Here is a 17,081-nt window from a genome sequence, read left to right as displayed (position 1 = left end):
GCTAGATCATATTTTTCCCTAAAATTTAAGACTCAGGAAATTGTCTTAGATTCTAAAACTTACGAACTTAGAAGGCAAAGTATTCTTGTAGCGAAAATGACATCTTGAAACCTCATACATTATCCCTGCCAATGGGTACACTAATGGAGCGAGATCATTTAATAACTATGTTCAATTAATCCAAAATCATTCCCTCTCCAAATGTAAAGGATTCTTACTCCCCAGACCCTTCTAATTTCCTGAAACTGCCTACTCAGAGTAAGTTTTGTAGACATAATGGAGTTCACTTTCAACAGCATCTGTTCTAAAATATTTTGCACAGCAAAAACAATGAATAAATGCAATCTTTTAAATTAATAGCTATTAAGGGAACAATAATAACAACAATAACAATAGGGGGAGGGAGGCATTCCTAAAGAAAGGAACAGAGACACTTGGTAGACATTAATCTCACTATCCTATAAAGCTTAAATGAAAAACCTGAATAAAAGGATAGGAACATGTTTTACTAATATGTAATTGATTACTTCCCAAATTCATAGGTTACTATTATTTTTTTAATTGTTTTTTTTTTGAGAGTGAGAAAGACAGAGTGCAAGCAGGGGAGGGGCAGAGAGAGGGAGACACAGAATCTGAAGCAGGCTCCAGGCTCCATGCTGTCAGTACAGAGCCTGACACGGGCCTCGAACTCACAAACCACAAGATGATGTCCTGAGCCCAAGTAGGCCACATAACTGACTGAGCCACCCAGGTGCCTCTCATAGGTTAGTATTAAATGAGACATTGGATTCACTTTTTCCTCAGTTCTTTGTCGATTTTCTGACCAACAATTTCATGTAAGATTAGCAGGGCAGAGGAAGAGGGTTGTTATCATATATGTCACCATTCATTAGAAACCATCTTAACGTTGGGGCACCTGCGTGGCTCAGTCAGTTAAGCATCTGACTTCGGCTCAGGTCACGATCTCACGGTTCATGAGTTTGAGTCCCGTGTCAGGCTCTGTGTTAATGGCTCAGAGCCAGGAGCCTGCTTCGGATTCTGTGTCTCCCTCTCTCTCTGTCCCTCCCCAGCCTGCGCTCTGTCTCTCATAAATAAATGTTAAAAAAAAAATTTAAAAAAAGGAAGAAATCACCTTAATGCAATAATACTCAGTGGGTATAGTTTTGCCCCTCTTTGTCCCAATGTCTAGGGATGTCTGGCTATGTGTGGAGAGATTTTTGGTTGTTACAACCTGGGACAGAGAAAAGTGCTACTAGCATCTAATGGGCAGAGGCCAAGAGGTGCCATTGTACATCCCACAGTACACAGGACAGTCCCCTACACCAAAGAATCTTCTGATCTAGAATGTCACTAGTGCCCACATTGAAGAATTCTGCTTCAAAGGAACACCATGTGGCGCATTGGCATTCCAGTCAATGACACAGTCACCAATATTCCCAACATACTAATTCTACATGGGCAACCTTTATTTGCAAAGTCATGAAGTATAATTCTTAAACTAGCCTATTCAATTATTAAAGTTGGATGGGGCAGCCCGAAAATAAAAATTAAATAGGGATGACTGAAAGAAAAAGATAGTATTATATCAGTATTACCAAATATGATGTCCAATAAAAACTGGCCTCTGCTTCAAAGATAGCATTACATACATGTGTGACTGTGTGCAAATACCCTTTATACCAGCATCCAGGAAACACATAAAAACAGTATTATAAAAATACCTATATGAGGCATGTTGCCAATTTATCCACAAAGAATAAACGTGTGATCTTAAAGGTATTTGTTAGACAAGCTGCAGCTGTGTATAACTAATACCTAACTGCTCATCTAGAACATATTATCTATCAGGCAGAACAAAGGTGGGTAATTTGCTATGATCTACTGAGATGATTAACCAAATTACTGCATAAAAATACACTTAGCTCATATTATAGTTATGACATAAAACCAATCAAACCACAGAGTACTCAGAGTTAATGGTGATTTCACCTAACTTTCCTTATGGGTTTTAGAAAATACACTCCAAGGGAATAAATCAAAGGTATTATAAAAACATCAACTCAAAACTGAAAATTGACATCTGAATTTTTCTAGAACTACCATAAAGATTTCAATAAAGTTCGGTACTCAAAAACTGTAACATGGGAAAATGCCAACAATAATTTTAAACATGAATTAAATTTGCTATTGCATTGGTTACTATTATAAAACAAATTACATACAGATATTAGTGTGTAATTTAATTTGAACAGAAATTTACCTTCTTGGATCTTAATAAAAACTCTACAAAAAGGAAATGGAGAAAAATCCTCTGATAGCTGAATTTGTCATCAAGTGAGCACCAGAAATACATTCTGGTAAACTGGACCATTACTTTCAATTGTTCGTCCTTGTCCTATATAAGAATTATAGATCCTATGTCCTTTGTCATATGACTTCTCACTAATAGAGTATATTTCCTCACTCAATTGATGTTGGGTTTAGGCACATGACTTGCTTTGTCCAATAGTATGTGGGGTAAAGTGACAGTCCTAGATACAGGCTGAAGCCATAAAAGGCATTTCATAATTCTGCTCATATTTTTTGTTTTTATGTCACTTACCACTGAGAGATATGTCTCATATAGCTATTAACTCATTAAAGACATGTAGAGCTGACCCACAGACTTGAAAACCAAAAAAATATATTTGTTGTTATAAGCCAATGAAATTTTTGAGGTTGTTTGTTAGGCAGCAAAAACTGACTATTACATTTACTATAGACTTTCCTAGCAATGTCCCTACTATGGATGTTTGATACTTACCTTCCCCGAATTTGTCTCCCTAATTTTCAGTTGGACACCCATCTTTAGTCCACATAGTCTAGCAAAAAGTGCTGGGGTGAACATGATTTGATATGCATCATGGATGCATGACTTTAGAAGGGCCAATGAGAATACACTTCAGAACTTTTGGAAGATCTACCAAAAAATAATCTCACTGTTTTCTCCTAGTATTTTACTAAAAGAATGGGAAGTTTAGGCTACTGCAGACATCTTGCCCACATAAAGAGAAGCCCAGAATTACCAAGACTTAATTGAACAAAGTTGAAAGTAGAGTCAAGAGACAGAGAAACAAATTTTAATGATGTGGCCCAGTTCCTGGGCCCAATTACACCTGAAGAAAAATCTAGCTTTGGATTTTTTTCTTTGTATATGTTTATAATTTCTTATTCCTTGAATTATTAACCTTGGACCACGGAGAGATTCTTAATGAATACATTATCTCTGATTTCAATTTAAAGGACAGGAAATAGAGAAAATATATTGTTTTAAATGCAAGTTTCTTTTATTCAAAGTGAAATTCTCAGCAATTCTGCAATGTGTATAGAAAGAAGAATTCACTGTAGAAAGAGAACAATTATACAAGCTTCTGCAAAATAGATGCCTAAATCTTCTTCCATTCATATAATTTTCTTGTAAAAGTGAGTATCATTATGACATAATTATAGTTTATCCAAATCCCAACATGAAATTAACATTTCAAAGACATAACAGAATTAAAACATTTTCCTACAGGACAAAATATTTTATCAATTTAGACTAAATTTGCAATCTTCCAAACTTCACAGGAAATAAAACAGACTATCTAAAACTCTACTAAAATTAAAATGAACAAGTTTAATCCCAGTTTTATAAATAAGACACAAAAGTACCTCTGATAACAGGGAAAGTGTGTCTGTCCTGGGGTCAAGTCTGCATTAAACTATTTTTCCCGGTAAGACAGGCAAAGTATTTGTTCTGTAACTGAGTAAAAAAACCTCTTATTTCTATCACTTAATCAGGCTGCCTCAGACTCACTTAAAATTTCCCTTGGTGGTCACCTGGGTCCTTTAGTCAGTTAGTGTCTGACTTTGTCTCAGGTCATGATCCCACAGTTCATGAGCTTGAGCCCTGCATGGGGCTCTGTGCTGTCAGTGAGGAGCCCAGTTAGGATCCTCTGTCTCCCTTTCTCTCTGCCACTCCCCTACTTCCTCTCTCTCTCTCTCTCTCTCTCTCTCTCTCTCTCTCAAAAATAAATAAACATTAAAAAAAAAAGTTTCCCTTGGTGACCATCAGTAAGGTATACACATTGCCTAAAGTGGCTAAGTGTTTGATAAGTAAATTATCAGATGCTAATATTTCATTTCTGGTTGCTTAGATACCACCTACATTTTAGGAAATAATATTCTATTTCTGTAACTGTAAATGAGACACATACTATTTTATATAATTTGTAACACACTGAAAGGTACAAAGCAGATAAAAGCCAGCCATGTTCTAATCACAGGGTATTTAGTCCTGTTAGTATGTTAATGTATTTCTCTTTAGAATTTATTTCAAGAATTATATTGTTTATATTATTGTGTGCCTTTTGTATACTTACTATATTTGAATATTTTACTATGATAATCATTTGTTAAAAAATAATTTTAGGGGAGCCTGGGTGGCTCAGTCATTTGGGCATTCGATTTCGGCTCAGGTCATGATCTCACAGTCTGTGAGTTCAAGCCCCATGTTGGGCTCTGCACTGACAGCTCAGAGCCTGGAGCCTGTCTTCGATTCTGTGTCTACCCCTGTCTCTCTGTCCCTCCCCCACTCACGCTATCTCTCTCTCTCTCCCTCTCTCAAACAAACAAACAATAAATAAAAACAATTTTTAGAAACCTCACATTTCACTTTAGGAGCCAAATTCTGACAGTAATCTTCATGAGCTGCATCCTCTCATTATCTATCCGACCCAACTATCCCCCTTCTTTAACTTGACACTGGTCAAAACAGACTCTGCACTTCTTCCAACACGCCATGATGGCCCAACCTTAGTGCCTTTCTACTTACTGTCCCTTTCACCAGGAATGCTTTCCCTCCTCATGTGCATGGCACATTCCACCACCTGCTCCAAATGGCAAATCTCCATGAGAGGGCACCATGGCCCACCAGGTGACTATGGTCATAGTTTCTGGAGTCAAAATTCACATACTAGCTGGTGACCTTGGGGAAGCTGCTGAATCTCTCTGTGCTTTGGGGAACAATACCTACCTCATGGGCCTGCTGTGAGAATTAAATACATCATATTGCAAAACCTTCCTTACCAGCATTCTCAGCGTTCAAGCCAGCTCTTCCTTCTAATGTCACTCTTTCCACAGTCCATGTGACATCTGAGAGTATATTCTACTACTTACTGGTTTGTATTGTCATGACAAATGACTGATGTATCATGTGTGTTGTGTAACATCTTATCTCTCTCACCAGAGTAGAAGTTCTATAGATGTAAAGGTTCTCACCTTGAGGATCACCTCAAACAAAACTGTGCTCAAAAACAAAACAAACAAAAAGTTAACACTAATATAGAACCTACAAAACCATCACTATCCTAAGCTTCTTACAACCTATTTTTTAACTAATTAATTAATTTAATTTAGGTAGTCTCCATGCCCAATGTGGGGCTTGAACTCACGACCTTGAGATCAAGAGTCATATGCTCTACTGACTGAGCCAGCCAGACACCCCCTAACCTTCTTAAATAAAGTAATCATTTGTTTCTTGACATAACCCTTGGAATAGGAATTGTTATCATTATTATCTCAATTTTATAGATAAGAAAACTGAGGCATTCAAACACTTAAGCAATCCTCCCCACTAGTGATGCCACTAAGTGGTGAGAGGGGATTTGACCGTAGGCAGTCTGGCTTCAGAGAGAAGGCTCTTGACCACTATGTAATGCTTCCAATAAACATGCAATGATGAGATGTGCTGAATAAATTAACAAACGACACAGCGTCATATTAACAGGATCAAGTTTCTTTCCTGTGCCTGACCTCCTTCTGAAATAAAGGTAAATTTTAGTCCCTCTAAGACACAGCTTCTTCTAATCAGAGGAATGTAGGCAAGAAAGTAGAATAGTAAGGCTTTTATTTCTCATCTCTCCTTTCAAGAGAGGAAGAACACCTTCCTTCTGGCTGGGTATCCAAGTATGTTTTCGTTTTTTTTTTCCCCCTTTCATTCCTTCTATCACCTTCACTTGGCTTCCAGCTTCACACTGATTTGCATCCCTAAAGCAAATGACCTTTGCTAGCCAATGTGTGTGTGTGTGTTTTTGTCTTTTACATATTATAGCACAGCTTGTTACTATACTATTAATAGCAGCAATTTTCAAGCAATTACATCATAGTTTTAGTCAATTCACCAGAATACTTTTCTTCCCACTCCATATATATTGCATCCTAATATAATTTCTCTTATTGAAATAAGTTGTTTGCTGAATGCATTATGAAACTCCACAAGGATGTATTATGAAAGCAATACTTTCTAACTGTGCTCAGCTCTGCTCTGGCTTTGCTTAAATAGTCATGGGGGTAGGAGAAGGGCTCCTCCTTTAATCTTGAAAGGGTGTGAATAAATCAATGTTCACGCCCCTTTCATCAAAAGGAGACTAAAATACACTTACACTTCACTGTCCTCTAGGACTACCCAGAACACGATTTCTCAAAATAGCACCCACAGAAAACATCTGCATCAGAAATAACTTGAATGCTTGATAAAAATGAGGACTATTATTCCCCATCTTAATTTTTTTTTTTACTGAATTGAAATTTCACAAGGCAGGACAAAGGAATTTTCACTTTTAACAAGTACCCCCAAGTAATTTTATGTGTGTATTAATATATATTAAACAGTATTACTCAACAAATAAATGTGCCATTTCCTACACTGATTTCTGGGAATATAATGATGAACAGAAAAAGACAAAATCCCTGTCCTCATGGAATAGCAGCTTAGCGGGGAGACAGATATTAGTAAATGACCACACAAAGGCACAGAGAATCTCTACTAGAATAAGGGCTATGAAGGGGAGAAAAATCCAAACATGGATGCTTGGCCTTGCCAGGAATTTCAAGGAAAGTGTCTCTGAAATGAAACTGCAAGCAGTACAAGTTAACTCAGGAAGAGGAGAGAGGGATTACGTTCCAGAGAGTAGGAAAGTGATGTCCTAAATCATGCAACAGAAGGAGCATGGAGAGAGAAGGACGGGCACAGGAAGCCCAGGGTGATGCTAGCAACTGGAGGGGCAGATTGGGAGAAGAAGCAAGATTGGTGACATGTGACCCCACACCAAGCCTGTAGACCAGCTCTGCCGATACTTAATACTAATACAATGGGATCCCCTTAGAGGGCTGATGTGGGGAGAGGACACTGGCAGGGTGAGAGCTGAAATTATTCTTATTGACCCTAGAACTGTGCAGTCCAATAGGATAACCACCAGCCATATGGGGCTGTTTAAATGTAAATGGAATAAAGTGAAAACCTCAATTCCTCTTTCACACTGACTTCATTCCAAGTGCTTAATAGTCACATGTGGCTGGTAACTACCTATCGGACAGCACAGATACAGAATATTCATGGTCGTAACAGCAATGCTGCGCAGAGGTGGTCTGCAGACCCCAGCATGGTAGCCATCCTTTGAGAGCTGGTTAGAAATGCACAATGTCATGTCCTGCTGTGCATGCTAAGATGATTCTTAGGTGACCTATATGCATATTACAGTTTGAGGACTATAATTCTGAAGGGTAACTGACCATTTAATGAAATCCTATTAAAAATCTGAGGCTTTGGATGGGGTGAAAATCACAGATAAACTTCTAATATAGAGGATAGTGGTTAAAGAGATGTTAATATTGCCAAATAAGCGACAAGCGTGAGCCCCAGTTTCACAGGATCTCTACCAGACCTTTTAGGAACTTGGTGAAATATACACACCAAATGCTTTACATTTGGGGAAAGAAGACTGTCTTACAGTTCTTTCCAAATGTGATTTTGAGGTGTTCCCCCACTGCCCTCCCTTCCCATCCACTCCCCTGTATCATCGCTCTCTAATGCCTCACTGTTGTGTGTAGGACGGCTACATTTCATACAAATAGAATCCAGGCTGTGACACAAAAAGCTTAATTTTCTTTTTTAGGGTTCCCGGTGGAAGACTATAATATGTGAAATGTTATTTGTTAGATCGTTAAAAGAAACTAATGAACTCGCTGGCTTCCTGAAATTGTATTCTATTTTTCAGGAGTATGGTTGCCTATTTATTTTTAACTGTACTATTATCATATAAATAGATCAACTTGTGGTTGTTACCGATTTCAGACACGCACTCCACTCCACTTTTATTGCACCGTCTGTTCCGTGACAAAATACCTGAGGAAACTCACCAAAATGCCAAACTTGTAAACAAAGCATTACAACATATGTGAGGATGCAAAAAACTTCCAAATAGCTTGTCTATGCTGAGGGTTAATTTTGAGCTAGAAAACAGCTGTAACAGCAACATGATAATAATCTTAAAATCAACACTTATGTGTAATAAACACTTATCACGATGAATTTCTATTGTCCCCCAAAAGTTCACACATTGAAGCCCTGACCTCCAACATGGTGATATTTGCAGACAGGGCCTTTGGGAAGTAAAAAACTTTAGATTAAGTCATGAACAGGGACAGATTCTCTCCTTGACCAAACTTTAGTGTCTGTGAAAACACAGAGGAGGGGCGCCTGGGTGGCGCAGTCGGTTAAGCGTCCGACTTCAGCCAGGTCATGATCTCGCGGTCCGGGAGTTCGAGCCCCGCGTCAGGCTCTGGGCTGATGGCTCAGAGCCTGGAGCCTGTTTCCGATTCTGTGTCTCCCTCTCTCTCTGCCCCTCCCCCGTTCATGCTCTGTCTCTCTCTGTCCCAAAAATAAATAAACGTTGAAAAAAAATTAAAAAAAAAAAAAAAGAAAAAGAAAACACAGAGGAAAAGTCCATGTAAGGACACAGTGAGGCGAGGTGAGAATGGAGTGTCGGTTTTCCAGGAATACCTTTCTCACCAACAACTGAATTTACCGACACCTTGATCTTGGACTTCTAGGCCTCCAGAACTGACAGAAGTAATTTTCTGTTGTTTTACACACCATTGATAGTAGTCTGAGCAGACTAAGACACCAGATCTAACAGACTCAGATGCTAGACCTGAGCAGACTAAGACACTAGCCCAGAGCCACAAACCTCACAGATTATCTCATTTATATTTACTTACATTACTAGGCTAAAGTGATAAATATTAGAAATGCTTTACAAATGAGGAAACTGAGGCTCACAGAGATTAAGTAACTTCAAGGTCACTCTGTAATTATTCCAAAGTCATCTCATATTTCCCTTTAATCCAAATCCAAAGAAAACCCATGTAAACTTTTAAGCAATGTATGGGTAAAATACAGCAGCTAGAGAGTGAACCAAAGCATGGACAATGTTGCTAACAATTCTTGACAGCTGTATTAAAGTACTACCTGCATTTAAACAGATGCTATTATTTTATGGATATAATTAGACTGTGTGTACAAAACAAATACATCTGTGGTTGTTTCTGGTTTTTAATCTGAGAAATCGTACTCCTTTGGATTCATGCAGCACAGACAAGATGGCCTACTAAACATATAAATGCAACTCAAAAGGAAACTCTTGTATGGATAGGAAACCTGAATCCTAATCCTTTTTCGTAACTAATTTTGCAAACTTGGGCAGGTCACTTAATCTCTTAGGACAAAATGTTCTCTTGTCAAAAGGGGGGCTGGTCTTGAATATCCCCCCCCACCAGGGTTAACACTCTGATTTTGTGTTCTCAAAGAAAGCTTTATCAAGAACTCCATTATCTCAGCTGACAAAATAAAATGTTTGATCTTTATAACAGATGTAAGTCTTGCTATGGGATTACTTTGAATTTTGATCTATAGGGTCAAAACTATAAAAGAATTAAAAAAAACAAAGAAAGAGAGAGACCAGAAAGAGACAGAGAGACAGAGGGAGAGAGAAAGAGAGCCAGAGGGAGAGTAAGGGGGAGAGAGGAAAGGATGGAAGGAGAGAAGGAGGAAGGGAAGAAGGAAGAACAAAAAAAGATAGAAAAAAAGGAGATCAACCATATTATGCTGTTCTACGAAAAAGAAAAAAAAAATTCAGACATTGTTTAGCTGATAAAATCTGCACTGCTAGGAAATGTAAAATAATCAGTTGTACTGGCCAGGTCTCATCCAGTTGCAAGTGACAGAAACTCATCTCAAAGTGCATAAAGCAAAAACAACAATAAATTTATTGATTTACATAGATGAAAAAGTTCATGGGTGTGTATGGCTTTAGGCAAATATCTCTGCCAGCAACTCTAGGCTTACATACTCTCTCACTTGGTGTTTCTAATAAAAGCCCCAGAATTAAATCTCCTTGGCAAAAAAGGGGTCATGTGCCCATATTTAAATCAGTCCTATGGTCAAAGAAGGTCATATGCCTATTCTTTGAACCAAAGATGAGGGCAGATTCACTCTTAGTTACCTAGAAACCACAAGAAAAATTCTACCTGGATTTTACCATAAGAATGGAGAATTGATAGCTGGCAAGCAAAAAACAGTAGTCATCAGTCTTACCAAGAAAGATATTAACAGTACTGGAAAAATAATGATATGTGACTGGGGCGCCTGGGTGGCTCAGTCGGTTGACTGTCTGACTTTGGCTCAGGTCATGATCTCACAGTTCATGGGCTGGAAACCCGTGTCAGGCTCTGTGCTGACAGCTCAGAGCTTGGAGCCTGCTTTGGATTCTGTGTCTCCCTCTCTCTCTGCCTCGCCCCCACTCATGCTGTTTCTCTCTCTCTCAAATATAATAAACATTAATTTGTTTAATTAAAAAAATGATGATATGTGAGTTGTTTCCCCAACTGACTAAAGACAATATAATTATACAGGCATACCTTGGAAATACTGTGGGTTCAGTTCTAGACCACCGCAATAAAGTAAATATGGCAATAAGGCAAGGTAAATATTTTTTTGATTTCCCAGTGTATATAAAAGTAATGTTTACACTATATTGTATTCTATTAAGTGAGCAAGAGCATTATGTTAAAAAATGTGCATAACCTAATTAAAAATATTGCTAAAGAATGCTAACCATCATCTGATTTTTTAGCAAGTCATAATCTTCTTGCTGCTAGGTCTTTACTTGATGTGATAGCACTGACTAATCAGGATGGGGGTTGCTGAATGTTGGGGTGGCTGTGGCAATTTCTAATAACAAGACTACAGTAAACTCTGCTGCATTGATTGACTGTCCTTTTCACAATTTCTACGTAGTATGCAACGCTGTTTGATAGCATTTTACCTACAATAGAACTTCTTTTGAAATTGAAGTCAAACCTCTCAAACCCTCTCTGCTTTATCAGCGAAGTTTATGTAATATTCTATGCATTCTATGAAATACTCTTTCTTGTCATTTCAACAAGCTTCACAGCGTCTTCACCAAGGGTAGATTCCTTCTCAAGAAACTATTTCCTTTGCTCATCTATAAGAAGCAACTCATCAGTTAAAATTTTATCATGAGAGCAATTCAATCCCATCTTCAGACTCCACTTCTAATTCTACTGCTCTTGCTATTTCCACCACTTCTGCAGTTACTTCCTCCACCGAAGTCCCAAATCCCTCAAAGTCATCCATGAGGGTTGGAAACAACTTCCAAACTCCTGTCCATGTTGTTATTTACACCTCTTGTCATGAATCATTGATGCTCTTAATTCTATCCAGAATGGTGAATCCTTTCCATAAGGTTTTCAATTTACTTTGTCCAAATCTATCAGAAAAATCACTCTCTATGGCACCTACAGCCTTACAAAATGTATTTCTTAAATAATACGACTTGAAATTTGAAATGACTTCTCGACTCATGGGTTCCAGAATGGATGCTGTGTTGGCAGGTATGAAAACAGCATAAATTCCATCATACATCAGAGCTCTTGGGTGGCCAGGTGCATTGTCAGTGAGCAATAATAATTTGAAAGGCATCTTTTTTTCTGAGCAGTAGGTCTTAACACTGGGCTTAAAATAGTCAGTAAACCATCTGGTAAATAGATGTGCTATCATCCAGGCTTTGTTGTTCCATTTATAGAGCACAGGCAGAGGAGGCTTTGCATAGTTCTTAAGGGCCTTAGGATTTTCAGACGGGTAAATGAGCATTGGCTTCATTTGCATTATCTCCTAACCAGGGAGTCAGCTTGTCTTTTGAAACTTTGAAGCCAGGCACTGACTTCTCCTACCCACAAAAGTCCTAGATGGCATCTTCTAGTCCTAGTCCTATCTACCCACAAAAGTCCTAGATGGCATCTTCTTTCAATAGAAGGCTATTTTGTCTACATTGAACTTCTGTTCTTTAGTGTAGCCACCTTCATTAATTATCTCAGCTTGATCTTCTGAAGAACTTGCTTCAGCTTCTACATCAGTACTTGCTTTTTCACTTGTACTTTAAAGTCATAAAGATGGCTTCTTTCTTTCAACCTCAAGAACCAACCTCTCCTAGAGTTAAGCTTTTCTCCTGTTACTTCCTCACCTCTCTCAACCTTCAGAGAACTGAAGAGAATTAGGGCCTTGTTCTGGATTAAGCTTTGGCTTAAGGCAACCTTGTGGATGGTCTGATCTTCTAACCAAACCACAAACTTTCTCCATATCAGCAAAAAGGCTGTGTTGCTTTCTTATCATTTGGGTGTTCACTGGAGTGAACATATTTTTAAATGTTTATTAACTTTTGAGAGAGAGAGAGAGAGAGAGATAGAACACAAACAGGGGAGGGACAGAGACAGAGAGGGAGACACAGAATCTGAAGCACAGAGCTGTCAGCATAGAGCCTGATGCAAGGCTCAAATCCACGAACCATGAGGTTATGACCTGAGCCGAAGTTGGACGCCCAAATGACTGAGCCACCCAGGTGCCCCTGGAATGAAAATTTTAAATTTCTTTCAAGAATTTTTCCTTTGCATTCACATCTTGGCTAGCTTTTGGCCTATCTCAGCTTTCGACATTCATTCATCACTAAGCTTAGTCATTTCTACCTTTTGATTTAAAGTGAGAGATGTGTGATTCTTCCTTTCACCTGAACAGTTAGAGGCCACTGTAGCATTATTAATTGACCTAATTTCAATATTGTTGTGTCTCAGACAATATGGATGCCTAGGGAGAGGGAGAGAGATGGGGTAAGGGCTGGTTGGTGGAGCAGTCAGAACACATACAACATTTTTATCAATTTGCCATTTCATACAGAGGTGGCTCATGGTGCCCCCAAACAATCACAACAGTGACACCAAAGATCATTTATCACAGATGACAAATATAGTGAAAATTGGTAAAAGTTTGAAGTATTGAAATAATTACCATAATATGACATGTAGGCATAGAGTGAGCAAATGCTATTGGAAAAATGGTGCCAAGAGACTGGCTTGTTGCAGGGTTGGCACAAACATTCAATGTGTAAGAAATGCAGTATCTACAAAGCACAAAAAAGTGAAGCACAATACAAGGAGGTATGCCTGTAGTGGTAAATTCCTGAGCATTCCTTATATGCCCCAAATTGTGCCAAATGCTTTACACACATTTCCTAATTCATCTTACACACAGATGAAGAAATAGAAGCTCAAAAAACTTATGTCACTTGCACGGAATCCCAAAAACTCGTAGGAGGCAGAGCTAAAATACAATATGGGTTTATCTCATTTCCCAGTTCATGATCATAGGAGTCTTAGCTATATGCTATTTTTCTGAGAACTAATTTGATATCTTATTTTCAGAGAGTAAAAAAAAATGCAAGTTTTGAGTAAAATAACTTCACAGTGTGGCTTCAAAAAAGAAAAATTTTTTTGTAAGAACAAGAGTACAATAGAATATGGTTTATTAATAATGTCCAAAATGAATGTGTGACATCATCAGTATCATGCTGTTTTAAATAATTCAGTTACCTTACTTCCAAAGTACATGGTCGAAAAATAATTTTCAGAAAATATGTGCATATGTATATACATATATATGTGTGTGCGTGTGTGTATACACATATACATAATCAGAATTCAACAGAATTCAATGCACACAAAAGAGTTATTAACAATCAGAACATGTAAACCTCTGAAAACCATCTGCAACCTTCATTTCAGAAATACTAGTTATATCAGTTACTAGTGATATTCCGAATTATTTCAAGCTATGCAGCTCAGGATACTGGGACACCACTAACCAGTCATTTGAAAATTGACTGTTCATATCACCCATAACCACCAACTTCTACAGCTAGTCATTGAGTTAGCACAATGGCACAACTCTGAGCTAAACGATTTTCTATAACAAGGTTGACAAATGGTGGCCTATGGGTCAAACCAGCCTGCTGCCTGTTTTTGTAAATAAAGTTTTATTGGAACACAGCCATGATCAGTGATTTACATATTGCCTATGACTTTGCACTACAATGGCAGAGTTTAACAGCTGCTCTGAGGGACCTTCTGCCCTCAGGGGTCGAAAATATTTATTATGTAGTCTTTTGAAGAAAAAGGTTGGCAAGCCCTGTTCTAGAATTGCATACGTGTTGCAAGGAGGTCTTGAATTTTAAATTCTTTTTTTTTAACGTTTATTTATTTTTGGGACAGAGAGAGACAGAGCATGAACGGGGGAGGGGAAGAGAGAGAGGAAGACACAGAATCGGAAGCAGGCTCCAGGCTCTGAGCCATCAGCCCAGAGCCTGACGAGGGGCTCGAACTCACAGACCCACGAGATCGTGACCTGAGCTGAAGTTGGACGCTTAACCGACTGAGCCACCCAGGCGCCCCGGAGGTCTTGAATTTTAAAAAGAAACTCCAAAAACACCAATTTTTTGCCTCTTTTCTAAATCATAGGGAAGGAAGCTAATAGTTTATGAATACAGACTGAATTTCTAATGCTATAAAAAGAACATGATATCACACTTCAAACCACCCTTTGAAAATGAGGTAATGAACTGCTTACCAGGCCAGCTGCCTCTGAACAATTGAGAGTTCACCTGGATGCCTGGAGGGTCGTCTCCTGCTTTTACTCCTTTAAATTCTGGTGTTATTCTGCCCTTAAAAAAGGAGTTAATGAGGTGGAATCTTTTCATTTGTGCTCTTTGGGATGCTGTCATTTAGGAGCTATGACATGAACTTTCTTTTTTAAAAGTTCCTTGAAACCTTCTAAACCTTAAAACCTTCTGTAATGGTTTCCCTTTCATTGGTTTCTACAAACCATGTCTTGTTTCATTCCCACTAAATCATGATGACCCTACAGTCATATATGAATTAGACATGTTCAACCCTTAATAGGCATTCACAGCATCATGTGGCTACTGAGGGACTTTGCTTACCCACATGTCCTTTGAAAGATTAACTAGGCACTTGGCCTTCATTGGTCTGTACTTGGAATTATTGCATTTCATCTGTTCTTCTTTAGCAGCTTGGGCTCTGGATGACCCACTTCTAGTAAAGAGAGTATTTGCTTAACATTAGAGCATATTGTATTTTCCTTGATTCTGAATTAAATTCTAGGGCTAATGCTTGGGTTTTCTATACACAGACTGGTAACTCCAATCTTATTTGATTGGATGGAAAGAGGGTATATTGGATGTGAAATTCTTGTCTTGATCCTTTATCCTCAAGTCTAGACTGCACATGGAATCCCTGATCAAATTTCCAGCAGTTACATGCCAGTGACCTATTAGACATTAGGGTATACCACTGAGAAATATTTCCAATGGTCGGGCATTAGAAATGCTGGATACATTTCACTTATGCTATTTAAATAGATGAGTCATGTTTCATTGTGCACCATAATGTGTCACTGTGGCCACACAAGCTTTAGATTTTTCAGATTTTCAACAAATTCTTGAGTGAAGACATGAATGTGAACACACACAAGAAATATTCACCCCAAGCCAGGACAGAATATATCCCTCTCAAAGAAAGAATACATTTCTGGTTGTAAAGAGACCATATGGCTACCAAGAAGCAAAACAAACAACAACCCTTAGAATATTTTTAAATCAGCACAAGAAAACTGTTGACAAGGAAAATAGGATTGCAATGTGAGTGAGAAAATCAGAACTCTTGAGTTAAGATCATACTAAAGGACAACTCATTCACTGCTCCAGGCTGTTCCACTTAAAGGGGGCAGTTGCCCCTCCCCCCCCTGCCCCAGAGTCCATATACTCCCAAAAGAGCCTTCATATCTGTAAATTCCCCTTCTGGAATGCCAATTCTACATACTTGAACTCCTGAAATGCAAATGGAAAGCCTTCCACTAACTGTATGGTTACATACATTTTGATATGACTGTCTTAAAGCTTGTTTGAAAATACATTGAGTGTGTTCACTGTATGCTTTTTCCCTATCAAACATTCATCCAAGGTGAAGACCATGTCACCAAGAGGTGGTTATCCGTTCCAGGAGTCAGTACATGCCTAACAAACCAGTTGGAGTCAAGGTCCCCAGGTCTTTTTCTCTACAACTCCTAGAAAAGATGTATCCTCCTTCCATTGAAAATGCCCAGCTGCTCCCAGGTAAGCCTGGAAAGATAGGCATACTGGCTCCAGAAAGGCAGACTCTGTCTGACAATGAAGTCAGCACAGACAGCAGAGCTAGGAGACTGGAAAGATGAATCCCAAATACCATCATTTGAGTCCAAGAGTGAAGTGCTCTCTAAAGAAAGAACTGGTGTTGCTTGAGTTACCTAATTCACTTTTTGTGTAAGCTGCTTAGAGATGTCACGGGTAGGATAGGCACAGATACAAGGTACTTTTTTTAGTGATCAAAAAATAATAAACTCTGATATGTTTATATCAGAATTTTAAAGACATGTGCTACTTGACAGGAAAATGTTGATATGTGAGGAGGGAAGAGGAAGAAGAATCCGTAGGTCTGAATGGAATGCAGAGTGACCAGGCACACTGAAAGGAGAGGGTGGTGGGCTATGATGGGAGGAGCATTTCAAAAGGGAAGTGAGCAGACATGGAAGACAAGCTTTTCATGTACTTGACCACTATGTCTGAGGCTAGGAATGATTTAGCAAAATGGGAGATCTACAGTTTCATGTAGGACTGAAGCTAAAATATCCCAGCAAAACTATATCCCCATTGATATTATCTCTGTCATGAGCCAGAGGGTTTGATATGTTAATATTTATTTCATATTTTTGACTTATTAACAAATTCTCTACCATAGATACCAGCTCAGAACTTTGC

Source organism: Lynx rufus, unplaced genomic scaffold (assembly GCF_022079265.1).
Source record: "Lynx rufus isolate CCGP_SWC_20201006 ecotype Redwood Valley unplaced genomic scaffold, mLynRuf1.p SCAF_4, whole genome shotgun sequence".
Lineage (NCBI taxonomy): Eukaryota > Metazoa > Chordata > Mammalia > Carnivora > Felidae > Lynx > Lynx rufus.
The sequence above is the reverse complement of the archived record's forward strand: the minus strand, read 5'-3'. Positions refer to the sequence as shown.